This window comes from Elaeis guineensis, chromosome 1 (assembly GCF_000442705.2).
Source record: "Elaeis guineensis isolate ETL-2024a chromosome 1, EG11, whole genome shotgun sequence".
Lineage (NCBI taxonomy): Eukaryota > Viridiplantae > Streptophyta > Magnoliopsida > Arecales > Arecaceae > Elaeis > Elaeis guineensis.
In genome coordinates, this window is record NC_025993.2 from 87,218,668 (window position 1) to 87,233,430 (window position 14,763).

The window sequence follows — 14,763 nt, forward strand, 5'->3', positions numbered from 1 at the left end:
ATATTCTTTAGAACAAGCCCTAAAGAATGTGCAAGATCAAAAACTTTCATTACAACCTCACATCCATAATGATCTAATTTCAATAATAATTAGTAAAACTTACATAATTATAAATTTAATTTCTTTAATCATACGATCGGTATTAATGATGCTCTATTTATGTATCTGCTCACCAATGAACCCAAACCAAAATCAATTATGAGTATCTTGCAACTCTAAGAAGAAAAAAAGAAAAAGAAGGGGGTGAGCTTTATAGCCCAGTAAGAATCCCCACATACACATCAGTATAATAATAATTCAAAAATAATATATGAACAATATCAAAAAAAAATATAAGCCACAAAATCTTATATCAAGTTTCTAGCATAACACAATATCGATATATATACAAAAATATGCATCATATACCATCAAATATCTATCTTTTTCAAAAGTCATATACTGTACACATATAATCAAGTATAGCTCTTTTTTACTTAATTGTGATTTCATGTTTGGTCATCCACATCTCACTAACATGATCCAAATCAATCAACAGTTATCTTTAGAATCATGAACTAATCACGATCATGATCCCGTCCATGACCAGCAAACCATAATATTCATGATCCCACTCACAAAGGCAAACCATACTTGTCGTGATTCCGCTCGTGGTGGCAAACCATACTAGCCACACTCTTGCTCGCTAGCCACGCTCTAGCCCATGGTGGCAATCTCAAGTATCACATTCTTGTCTGTGGTCGAACTATTCTCAGTTTAACATGGCTAGTCCAAATATCCCTTCTTGATCATCAATTTATTTAAGTCCAATTTATGCCAAAAAAATATTGTATTATAATATATTTTTTTCAAAAATCTTATTGCCGGTATCACAACCCAAACCATCCAAAAAGCCATTGTTATTTAATACAAACATATGATATAGAATATATAGATAATTATACCGGCAAACATAAAATAAATATCAACCACGAGAAACCAAATCATGTAGTGCAAAGAAAAATAAATATATATTTAGCAGTGTTTGTGTCCAAAAACCCTTACCTCTATTGATGATAAATTAACTTCTTAATTAATCTCAATCCACACTCAGGCTTATGAATCAGGTACTAAGTTGAAGATCTCCTATCCAGAAGATTGTTTCCCTATATAACCAATCTCAATATTAAAATAATAAAATTTGAATTATCTAATTCAACTCTCTTCGGCTCACCAAGGGCCCACTCCAAGTCTCCATAATTTTATTTTATTTTATTTTATTTTTCTCGATCAAATTAGAAAAAATAAATAATTAATTAAATAAAATAAATAGAGAGAAGAGAGGTGTTCTCTCTCTCCCTCTTCTCATCTTCTTCTTCAAACAGGGCGATCGAGTCCCCTTCCCTTCTTCACACTAGCCATGCCCGTGGAACCCAATCGGCAGCGAACGATGGCGCATGATACCAACCACAAGATGACCTCGGTGGCAGCCACAACCACCGGTGGTCGGCGGGAAGAAAAAAAATGAGGAGTAAGGAAGGGCTCTATCCTCCATGACCGGTGGCTTACCGGACCAAATCCGAAATGGCGAGACGAGAAAGAGAAGAAAGAAAAAGAGGAAAGCCTTATACCAGTCCGACGACACCTATGGCAAGAGATCCGACCATCTCTCTGATAGAAACCCAAGGAAAGCTCGATGGAAGAACTCAAATCGGCGGTGATTTCTTCAATGATTTGAGATGAGAAATGAGGGAAGAAAGGGGTCTCTATTTATAGGCTAAAATCCATGTTTTTTTCGGCCATTGGATGGTCCTATTCTCTGATGGATTTGGAGAAGAGGAAGACTCTCATCGAGAGTCTTCTGCTTCTTCCTCATGCCCAACGTACGTGCGATTATTTTTTTTTGGGTGATTAAGGTTGGGTTATTACACCTACCTTATAATTGACTCTAAAAATTGTAGATTTCACCGTTATCACCTACAAAAGATATGGATCGCAATCCTAATTTTTGCATTAAGGTATCTTTATTATGAAAGTTTTACTTAATTTGTAAGCTTCCAACCATCTGACCCAGTTCGAGTCCCATGGTGGATGTCGAGGCTCGATTAAATATTAGCTCGTTGGTCTGTAGCATGTGTAGTCTAAAACACATAAGCTGCCTAATCAAAGATAGAAGTTCTCATCATATGCACACAATCCTACCATTTTGAATCTTAAGTATCCTTATGAAAAGTATTAATACGAACAAAATTATAGGCCAAGATGTAAAGTCAATTTTATGGTTGATAATAAGGCACTAAACTCTCAATTTTATGGTTGATAATAAGGCACTAAACTCTTGGTTGTCCTAGTTGCCAACAAGATGCTAATTATTTAGGAATGCAAGATTGCTTTCTTCCATGAGATTTAGTACAAGGCTCACGTAACACACATTCTTAAATATTAAAAATAAAAAAAAAAGGAACACTAAATCTATACATGTCATTGATGATCTCAAATAGCAAGAGTTATAAAACTTCAATGAATGTTACATATTTAAATTAACCGAGAAATTTCTTATTTAAATAGGAAGTCCTCCAATTAAATTTGAAGCCCTCCAAATTTGAGGTCCTCCAATTTGTTCGTCTCCCTCGTTGGTCTTCTACTGAGAAGTGAAGCTAGGGGGGGTACCGGCGCCATCAGGGTTTAATAGATGGATGAGTAGGGACGAATGATAGAACGATTGGGACCCATCAAAAGCAAAGCGATTGTGTTGCAATATTAACACTTTCGGGAGTGATCCCTTACCTTTCAAAAAAAAACAAAGAAAGAAAGAAAGAAATACTCCCAGACCATAATATTTTTTAACAACTTCAGGTATTCGAACTACTGGAAATATTTCATACTTCACATATGACAACGTTCAAAGATTAGAATTCTATACAAGTTGTTTATAAGTTTAAATTAATCTCGACAGTCAAAATTAAATCAAACCTAAGACTGGCAGTTTTCATGCAACAATGCAGGTTGATATGTATTGGTTTTGCAAGCGGAGTGGCCTATGGGACCAGCCCAAAAATTGCTTCTCCCAATCCTAACCCAAATTATTTTGCATTAAACTTGTTGGGGAAAGAAGCCAATTTTACATAAATATTGAATTTGCAGTATTTTAAAACTATACATTTTATATGAACAAACATTATTTGACTCAATAAAATAAATTAAATGCACTTGCCAGTGAAATTTTTTATCAAAGGGATTTTTCACTTCGAGATAGAGGAGGCCTTAGTGACCTAGCCAAATCCCAACCAAACCCACCTCATCTTGAACACCTCCTTCTCATCTCAACTAAGCATTTTGTAGTTGTTGATAGGGTTGTTGATAATGTCTATATCTAAAAATTCTCAGTAGATTTTTGAAAATACTTTATTTAATATTTTTATTTGTTTTAGTTATTTAGTAAATAGATTTTACACATTTAGAGCAGATAAAATAAGTTTAAGTTATAGATGTTGTTTGGTTCAAGGCATGCTATAGAATGCAGTCCTTTCATAGTAGAATTCATCCTACTCGGGTATAAATAGTTGATGGCAATCTATTTCCGAAACAGGATGAACAATTTTGTGATCTTCTTGAAGTGCACTCTCATGAAGGAGAATCAAGGTCGAATCCAACTAGTCAAATCCAAATGCAACAAAAATCAGCAAAATAGATTGAATAAAATCTTTCTCAATCCTCTTTATATGGACTTAATCCTCTCTTCTCAAATGCTTAAAAAGTACACTTGAGTTCACTCAGATGGGTGGATGAATGGCAATGACGATCCCCTTCTCTATTTATAGATGTGAAATGATGAGTATGAATGGATGTTTAAGCATCTTTTTATAGGATGCATCCCTTCACCATATGATCCATCCAATCTTCATGGGTTGTGTACGTTGGAATTTTATCAAATCGAATGCATCAGATTAGATGCGTTAAGATCCATCTTTTCGTGAGAATGCATCTAGCTCTTCGTATGGGAATTTCCCAATGCATCTATTTACTGGGCAATCCCTTGTAATGTCTTGTGAGAAGAGAAAGAGAAAGCAACTCTTCACACTTCTCTTTAAGATATCACGCATGAGAAACAATTAGAGGCATGTCCATAAAAGTTTATGAGAGGAGAGAGAAACAAAGATAAAAATTAAATTTTACATACTCAAAAAACCAACTTATCTAGGTGTCTAAGATGAGGATTTCTATTTTAAGCAGGATTTTGTTTAGTTATATATATTCAATATGGGATTATTCCTAAAACATCAAAATCTTTAATTAAATATATTATTAATAAACCCACATTCTAAATGTTCTTTGACACAACTTTTTTTTTTTTTTATAATTATGTTAAGCAAACAATCTATACACATTTCGTATGCTTTGTATTTGGATTATTTATGACCAAATTTGATCAAAACACTTCACAAATCAACAAAATAGATCTTAAAGTCGATGAATGGGGTTTGGATTCGAGCTTTTGACCCAATTCAAACATGGATCGTACTTAGGTCTGCTAATTATTCATCTAGACCAGCCTACTCACAGCCTTGCCTAGATAGAGATATATGTCGATGAAAAGATAACAAGTTCAACTTCATGTATCATCACTGATGTTTTGTGGTTTTGTTTGGAGAGTCCTTTCTTGAGAGAAAAAGCTACTACAGTGAAAATGGTGAAAGGCGATGCTATAAAAGGCATTTTACGACGTTAATAAGCGTCGTTAACAAGCTTTACGATGCTTCAAAAAGCGTCGCAAAAGCGTCGTCTATGTAAGAGTGGAGACAAAAAGCACCAATGCTTTTTACAAGCGTCGCAATAATTTTTCACGATGCTTTAAAGCGTCGTAAAATTATCTTCTAACGGTGCTTTTTAGCGTCGTTAAAAACAACGCATCCTCCACTCTACCAAGATGCTTTTCGAAGCGTCGACAGTTAAGTCATTAGCGACACTTATAAGCGTCGTTAAACAGTGTATTAACGATGCTTATAAGTGTCGTTAAGTTTTGTAACAGAAAAAAAAAAATATAGATTTTATATAAAAAAAAAAATACATACATTCCTATACAAAATTATATTAATTATTCAAACATAAACCTGTACAGTCACCACCATTCACACCAAAAGTAAACTTCAATAGCAAATTTAACCAAACCAAAAGACATTGTTTTATATAAATAAAAACAAAGTACTAATCGTCCATTACAATCAAGAGTAATATAAATAAATATAAGAATACAATAAAAATAAAATAATATCAATCTGCAGGCGGATGGTCGTCGCTGTCTCCACGTGACGTGCCGCTGTCTCGACGGGTGCCTGATGTGTCAGGAGCCTACAAGAAACATATCAAAAGCATGATTTGTATATCTATAAATAAAAATATATAGATCATTAAATTAATATAAAAATATATATTTAATAATATGTATTTACCTGAAATGGGCCATACATCTCTAATAAAGATGTAAGCCGATCAATCTGTCCCCTCATGGCCTGCATCTCGGCACGGCTCTTCGCATCTCCTCCATCTCAGCGGCACGACTCTGTCTAATCTCCTGTATCTCCGCCTCGAGTCTGCGGACGCGTGAATCCTGAGCATCTGCTGCAGCATGCTGCGTATATCTACTAACCTCAGATAACTGAGTGGGGGTGACTCCTACTTCATAACCCCTCACTCGGCCGTAGCGCTCTGGTCCCATCAACTCTGTGAACACCTCAGCCTCGATATGGCTCTGCTGCGTAGATGCTGCGGACTCGTCGTTACGCTCCGCAATGAGAGATGTAGCCCTCTCTTGTATTTATTTTGAAAACAAGAGTTATACATTAATAGCAAATAAAATTAAATTAAAATCATTACAAAAAATAGAATATTAATAATGTCGTACATATAAATCTCTCGACTCATCTCGAACAAAAGTATCATCCTGATGAGTATGAGTCATCCGGTAAAACTCCACTTTACCGGGTTCCCTCCCATGCTCATCCACCTACACAAATAATTTCAATTTTAAGCAAACAGTTATAATAATTTAAAAAAATATATGAGTATCATGATACAGATATGGTCCATGATACATAATGATATTAGTTATATAAATATTTCAACATAAAAATTAAAAATTAATTATGAAAGTTTAAGGAACATACAAACTCCTGTCGGAGTCGTGCATAACTCTTCGACCCCGATGTATGAGGAACAGATTGAGCTGCTCGTACAGCTCTACCAATAGCAGAATAAGTCTGTAAAATAAAGTAAAGAACTTGTTATATGTATAATATATAATATATAATATAAATTAATATTTTTATAAAATATTTTAAAAAAAAGATAATGAGCAGATAATATACCTGTGCCCTCTCAGAGAATCAATAATGAACCAACTCCATCCACTGATAAGGGGGTATATCAGGAGGACAATTCCTAGCAACCTCCTCCTCTGTCATACCCTGTCTCATATAGTCCCTCTTCAATTGTGCTCTATATTCTTTCCATTTGCGGTTGAGAGACTTCATTACAAAATCATGAGTGGATGGAGGGAGAACAAACTTGCTCTATAAAAAAAAAAGTTAAATGAAATAAATTATATAAGTGATTAACAATTAATATACAGTATGAACATTAATTCATTACCTCTATAACTCAGAGGAGCTCAACTTTGTACGTTGGAAGCATGTCATTCCATTTTGCATAGCCCAACGGACATAGCTAAGGCCTCTGAGCAACAGTCTCCAAAAATGAAGTCAATAAGCAGGCAGCTTTCTTAATTGGCTGACCTAGCTGATTGCACTCCACAACAATTCTCTCGCCCTCACGCATCTGCCACACATCTCGTACTACTGTGGGTCTGCGTCTGGGACGTACTCTCCCGGATCCGTCTGCAAAAATACATAAAAGTAACTATATCATAAATATACATAAAATGAAATAAAAATAAAATTACATGAAAGACAATATATACCCTGCACGTGTATCTCATCATCTGACTGATGAACAGGAGGATCGTGCTGTGCTGATGATGAAGGACAGGGCTCAGAATGCTGTGCAACTAAACTGGCCTCAGGCTGCTGTGCTGAAGAAGACGTACCGGCCTCTGTCTGTGAAAATTGAAACTGCACACCAGCATATCGTCCCCTGCGACGCATGATGTCACCTAGCATTTATATAAATAAAAGGTAGAATAAGTTAATATATGGAGTAAAATAACATAATAATTAATACAAAATATATACATCATAAATAATTATTACCAGTAACAATCAAGTAGTAGTGTTTCCTTCAAATTCTGTCCTAACCAACGTCGTCGTAGCATTTAAATCATCAGCTGGCACAAAATTGTAGGGCATACATTGTGTATAAGTGTCATCGTCATCATCCTCCACTTAGTTTTCCATATCATATAAGTCTCTAGGTTTTGTTTTGATGACAGTAAACTAATCTTTATCTTTTGCGTCTTGTACATAAAATACTTGACGAGCTTGAGATGAAAAAAATGAATGGGTCATCCTTCAATAACACACCAGTGTGTATCAACCTTGAAAAAATTACAAGTGTAAATCCATTTGCATCTTGTTTCAAACCCCTTGGTGAGTTTATATCTATCCAATCACATCTAAACAATACTACTTTAAATTTTTCATAATAATCCAACTCATAGATATCTTTAAATGCACCATAATAGGATTTTCCATCCGCTTCCATCATAACACCGCTATTCTGTATTTTTTTAAATTTTTTCCGTTCTCTAGTATGAAATTTAAAGCCATTAATTATGAAACCGTTATATCTATTCACAATCTTGTTAGGTCCTCGAGCAAGAGCTATTAGTTCATCTGAATTATTTATCTCCATCATCTTTGATACCTAAAAAAAAATGATATGATGAAGTACTGTTGAGTTATCTAATATTAAATATGTATCAAAAATTAATGTATCTCATAATTAAATATAAATCACACCTGGTTCAAAAGCCACATAGGGAATAACTCGACCAACCTTCGTTGTTTAATCCTTGCATTAGAACGAATGTTATGATTGACTCGTCTCTGATAAATTAAAAATTCACTGCATAAAATATAAATATATCATTTAAAATATTATATCTAATATAAAATTTAAATCTTGATGTCATGCCTTAAATATACTAACCTGCAATGGTCAGATATTATGTCACTATGAAGTAACACATAACGATGTGCTTGTGCTAAGGATTTTTGATCAAGTACAATACTTTCAACTCTTCTCAAAAATTTTCCAGCAGTTAAGAATTTATACAGTTCTGCATTCTCCACAAAGTTATTATGCCGTTGAGGTCGATTAAAAATAGTCTCTACACCTTGAAGATATCTTGAACAAAATGTCAAACATTCATCCGCAATATATGCTTCAGCAATCGAGCCTTCGGGATAGGCTCTATTTCGCACATAATCTTTAAGACGCATAAGATACCTTCAAGAATTAAATATTTATTAAAATATCAGTATACTGTTGTTTCTAATAAAATTATCAAAAGATTTAAGGTTTGCAATAATACCTCTCAATAGGATACATCCATCTATAATGTACCGGTCCACCAACTTTAACTTCTGAAGCTAGGTAAATGAGCAGATGTACCATAATAGTAAAAAATTCAGGAGGAAAAATCTTTTCCATCTGATAAAGTGTAATTGCAATATCAGATTCTAACTGATCAAGTTTTCGAGGATCAATAACTTTGGAACATAATGCCTTAAAGAATGACGATAATCGAAGTACAATTGCAACAACTTGTTTCGGCAATGATGATCTTAAAGCTATTGAAAAAATATCTTGCATCAATATGTGACCATCATGACTTTTAAGATTTGAAAATTTTCGATCCTTTAGATGCACACATCGTGAAATATTTGATGCATATCCATCAGGTACTTTGATACTTTTCAAAACTCTCAAAAAATTATCCTTTTCTCGAGCAGACATTGTATAACATGCAGGAGGCACATACATTCTATCATTAGAAAGCATTTTAGGATGAAGTTCCTGTCGGATATCCATTTCTTTTAAATCAAGATGCGCCTTCATGTTATCTTTGCTCTTTCCATCAAGGTTTAAAAATATTTCAAGTAAATTATCACAAACATTCTTCTTTATATGCATGACATCAAGATTGTGCCGAATAAGATTATGTTTCCAATAAGGTAAGTCAAAAAAGATACTTTGTTTTTTCCATAAATATTTACTGGGCTGTTGTGTAGATGCTATCTGTGTGTCTTCTTCATTTTTATCCTCGAAATAATTATCTGGATCTTGAAACACCTCTGTATCTATAGTACTGATACTAACTTCCTCTGGTAACCCTTCATGCATTGAGCTTTCAACATCATCCTTTCCTCTTTTTTGAGAGAACTTTGAGTGCTTACCATAGCTGTAATTGATGCCATCCATTTGTCTATGAACATCAATTCCAAAAGGTGGAATAGGGGCACATCCCAATTCCATAGTACCATCAAACAAATCTTTCTGAAATCGAAACGGATGATTTGCTTCCAACCATCGACGATGTCCCATGTAACAAATTTTTTCTCCATATTTTAACCAAATTGAATGTGTTGAATCTCCACAACAAGGACATGCGACCCGTCTCTTTGTACTCCAGCCAGATAAATTGGCATATGCTGGAAAATCATTAATAGTCCATAACAAAGCTGCCCGTAGTTTAAATGTTTGGCCGTTTGAAGCATCAAATGCATCAACACCCTCCCACAACTGTTTCAATTTCTCTATTAAAGGCTGTAGGAAAATATCAATATCATTGCTTGGACCCTTATCTCCTGGAATAACCATTGACAAGATAAGTGATGATTGTTTCATGCACATCCACGGTGGCAAATTGTAAGGTATCAAAATGACTGGCCAAGTGCTGTAGGTAGAACTCAGGGTCTGAAATGGATTGAAGCCATCAGAAGCTAAGCCAAACCTAACACTGCGAACATCAGAGGCAAAATCAGGATGCTTATCATCAAATACTTTCTATTGAAGACTATCTGCTGGATGTCTCAACATTCCATCCTTTGTACATCCTTCATCATGCCATCTCATTGATGAAGCTATTTTTGATGATGCATAAATCTTTTTCAATCTAGGTATAAGAGGAAAGTAACGCAATACCTTGGCCGGTTTCTTTTTACTCCACGTTGCATCCAATTCATTCAGTACATCGTCTTGATCTTCTTTTTGTGTTATCCATCTTGAAGATCCACATACATTGCATGACTCTTGATTAGCATTTTCACCCCGATATAACATACAATCTTTCGGACAACTATGAATCTTTTCGTATCCAAGATCTAATTTCTTTACTACTTTCTTGGCTTCATAATACGATGGTGGTAAACGAGTGCTTTCTGAAAATGCATCCTTTAATAACTTGAGCAGCATGGTAAAACTCTTTCCAGACCATTCATTCAAATATTTTAAATGAAATAAATGTACAAGAAAAGAAATCTTAAAAAATTTCGTACAATCCGGATATAATTCTTCATCTGCATCTTTCATTAAGGTGTGATAACGAGCTGTCTCATCATTAGATGTATGTATAGGCTCCTCAATATGCATACATTTCGTATGCGTACATCCATCAAACATCCCAACTATTTCTTGTATACTATTGGATTCTCCTAAATTTTGAACATCAAGTCCAAAAGCATCTGTGATCAAACCCCTTATATCATCATCTCTTGCAGAATTATCTTGTAGGCTAGTGGATCCAAAATGAGTCAAGGGTTGGTTACATGATGATGGCAACATAGATTCTTCATGAAAAATTCAGTCGGTATAACCTCTTAAAAAACCATTCCATACCAAATGTTCTTCAACAATTTGTGGATCTAAAGAAGAACTATTTACACATTTCCGACATGGACATAAAATCTTTCTATTCAAACTACTTTTCTCCATACCAAATTTAATGAAGTCATGAACTCCATCTAAATATTCTTTACTATTTCTTGGTTTATTTATCTAACTTTTGTCCATTGTAGGATAAAAATGACCGAACTTGCAATTTATCTAAAAATAAGAAAAATTATACAATATATATTAATGCAATGAGTAAAAAATATCAGTCATTTCATAAAATCCAAAAAAATAACAGCTAGATAAAGTTTACATAGTAAATGCTTGCTATCATCAACTAATAGGTAAAGAAAGTCCTATCCCATTCAGAAAATATATTAATTCTATAGGTCAATTACAGAAATCAAATGATATGCAACAAGAGCCGAAAAAAATTTCGGCAGCATTTCTCCTTAATTCTTCCGTATAGGAAAAACAAAAGGAAAATACCATCCGAAATTTTTTTCGAACTCTCAGCATACCATTTGATTATGGTAATGACCTATAGAATTACTCACATTTTCCAAACTGTCCATACTGGACAATCAATTGATCAATGTACATAATTCTTTTATCCGTACAAAAATAAATAAATATACGGATACAATAGAATATGTACATTAATCAAAAGATGGGTCTATGATTCTATGCAATGCAATTTTTTTTAAAATTAATTCATAATTAACATTGCCTGGCATGAAATTCACAACCATCACAAAAACACCCATGAAATTCACGGTATGTTACCTTATCAATCAGCGTATGGTCCTACATTACTTGGTGACGGGCTCTGATCCTTTCCATATATATTGCATTCTTATGGACCCTCCAGATAAATTCTCTTCTGACTCTCTTATGCTATCTCCCTATCCCTTTTAGGTTTCATTTTATATCTAAGAATTGTATCTGACTTAGACATTAGAAGATTTCCTATTGGACATGTTTTGGTGGATAGATTTCTTTGTTTTTGCTGTTTCTGATCGAAGCCTATGTTAAAATGATATCTGAAGCCATTCCTCTACCATCCAGCGCCTACTCGTGAGTACCCGATGTTGGGCTTATCGCCGACAGAGCATAGCAGCCACCAGAATATCACCATAAAGACGTGCAAGATTTCATCTAAACAAATCGAGATTTCTAGCAACTCCCATCAATTCGTCATTTTGGTTAAGCTGATTTTCAATGGCAACAAAACCATTTTGCTATCATGTATAAAAAATAAACAAATATGTGTGATAACAGAAACAAAGATTGATGTCTAAGGTTTTTCTTTGATCAATAAGATGTCTAAGTTATTTGAAAAGCAAGACAGATCTGTAACATGTCTGTTAAAAGAATAAACAGCTTGAATTATGTAGCTAGCTCATTGTACTTATTATCGATTTTTGGATAGGCTGTCCCTCGTGGTTGGGAACTCCTTGCTTTCAATTGCTATGAAAGTTTTCAATGCATGCCTGTAGGAATAAATTGGTGGACCTTATGTTCCTCTTTGGATGATGTGGTATTATCTATTTGGACATGATATACAGGAGAGGATTAGATAGCCAACACCTACATGTGATTCCAAATGCTCCATTCTTTTGGTTAAGATTCTTAAATTTTCAACTGGTGATGACATAAATGAGTTGCGATGCTCTTATTTGTTCTTAGGAATATCTACTATGTTTTATATTGATACATTCTTTCTTTGATGCAAATGTTTGTCATTGCAATGACTCATTTCGGGCTTTTTTTGTATTCTAATTTTCAATGACTTCTGCCACAACATAGTTTTTGATTCATTGATATTTGTTAAAGAATAGACACATAACAGATGACCATATTAAAACATACTCATTTCTTTGGTTCATGTCGGGTATATGTGAGGCACTGCCTCACGGGCATCAGATCCTCCTTTCCTACCATAATGTTGGTGCATCCTATTGCATTAAATATTTGAACAAACTCTTAGAATTTATCTCGGTTGTCATCTATTCAAAAAACTATCATGCAATTAGATTCCTTACACAGATCATGAAGGTGTCTACCAGAAGAATGTGTCTGGCAACTTCATAAAAATCCAAACATCAAAGAATAATGACTAATGGAACATGAGACACCCCATGAGCAGAGATTAAGGGGACCAAGCCAACCAAGATCTGGTCTCCTATCCTTCAAATGCCCATATCCTCATACGATGGGAGCTAATCTGATCATCTGTGGATATACAACTCATGGCCATCCCTACTTCAGTATTGGTGCCTATGTGCAGGGGATTTTTAATTGGGCTATTTAGCTCGATCATGCCACTTTCTTGATTGTTTTTCGAAGCCCCTTTATGCGTAGGACTCGGCTAAAGTTGAGCATGCTACTATGAGATGGTTAAAGAAATAAATTTATCTAGTACAACAAGGTGACCACATATTTGTATTATCATTATTTTATTCTAAAAATAAGGATTATATTGTTAGAATTATTATCCATCCAGCAAATTTTGTATGTTCCCTGGAGTGATATTGTTTGGCATATGCGGTCGTATCACGTGTCGATCTAAATGATGGGTTTTGAGGGTGATATTTGCCAAAGTGTTCTAGTTTTTTTAACTCCTCCAGGGATGAAGTTGATTATATGCCTCCACTTCTGTTTTTAATCTATATCTTTCCTGATAAGTACACGGATCGAAGATCAGAAAAGTATGAATTAGTCAAAGGTCTCGGAAAACAAACATGAACGATGAACTGAAACAACAGTGTTCCTGGAAAACGAATTTGCATCACATACGACAATAGAGGGAAGCCGTAATTGTTATCTATCCTTGGACATGGACTAAAATATGGAAATTAGGGAGGAAAACTAAACAGAATCAAAGATTGATCAAAATTTTCTCACCTTTCTTTCTCCGACAAACGGCGAACAACTCCGCCAGAAAAGAAGAATTTGAAAGTCCGTTCGATCACCGGGAGGGGAGAGGGGAGGAGGGCCGGTGGAGAGGCTGCTTCCAGGAAGGCGGACGGCGTACGACTTGGACCGCGCGGGTGCAGCATCGACGGATGCGGCAGCAGAGGGGAGCGGCGGACGGCGGGCGGCGTGGACGGCGGGTGCGGCATGGACGATGGGTGCAGTGCCGGCGGCGGAGATGGGGTCGGCGGAGGAATGGGTGGAAAGGGACGGCGGTAGATAGATTAGGGCACGGGAGATTGGGGGTATTAAACGAACCTAACGACGCTTTTTAGCGTCGTTACATAATGACGTAAAAAAGCATCGGCATTTGCTTTATTTAACGACGTTTTTGCTAAAAGCGTCAGCGTTGACAATGCTCAAATTTTATGACGCTTTTAAGCGTCGTTAAAAGACGACGCTTTTTAAAAGCGTCGGTAGATCAGCACAACCTGCTGACGCTTTTCAAAAGCATCGACAAAAAAGGGTCGCTAAACCCCCTTCTTTAAGATCCATCTTTTCGTGAGAATGCATCTAGCTCTTCGTATGGAAATTTCCCAATGCATCTATTTACTGGGCAATCCCTTGTAATGTCTTGTGAGAAGAGAAAGAGAAAGCAACTCTTCACACTTCTCTTTAAGATATCACGCATGAGAAACAATTAGAGGCATGTCCATAAAAGTTTATGAGAGGAGAGAGAAACAAAGATAAAAATTAAATTTTACATACTCAAAAAACCAACTTATCTAGGTGTCTAAGATGAGGATTTTTATTTTAAGCAAGATTTTGTTTGGTTATATATTCAATATGGGATTATTCCTAAAACATCAAAATCTTTAATTAAATATATTATTAATAAACCCACATTCTAAATGTTCTTTGATATATTTTTTTTTTGTAATTATGTTAAGCAAACAATCTATACACATTTCGTATGCTTTGTATTTGGATTATTTATGACCAAATTTGATCAAAACACTT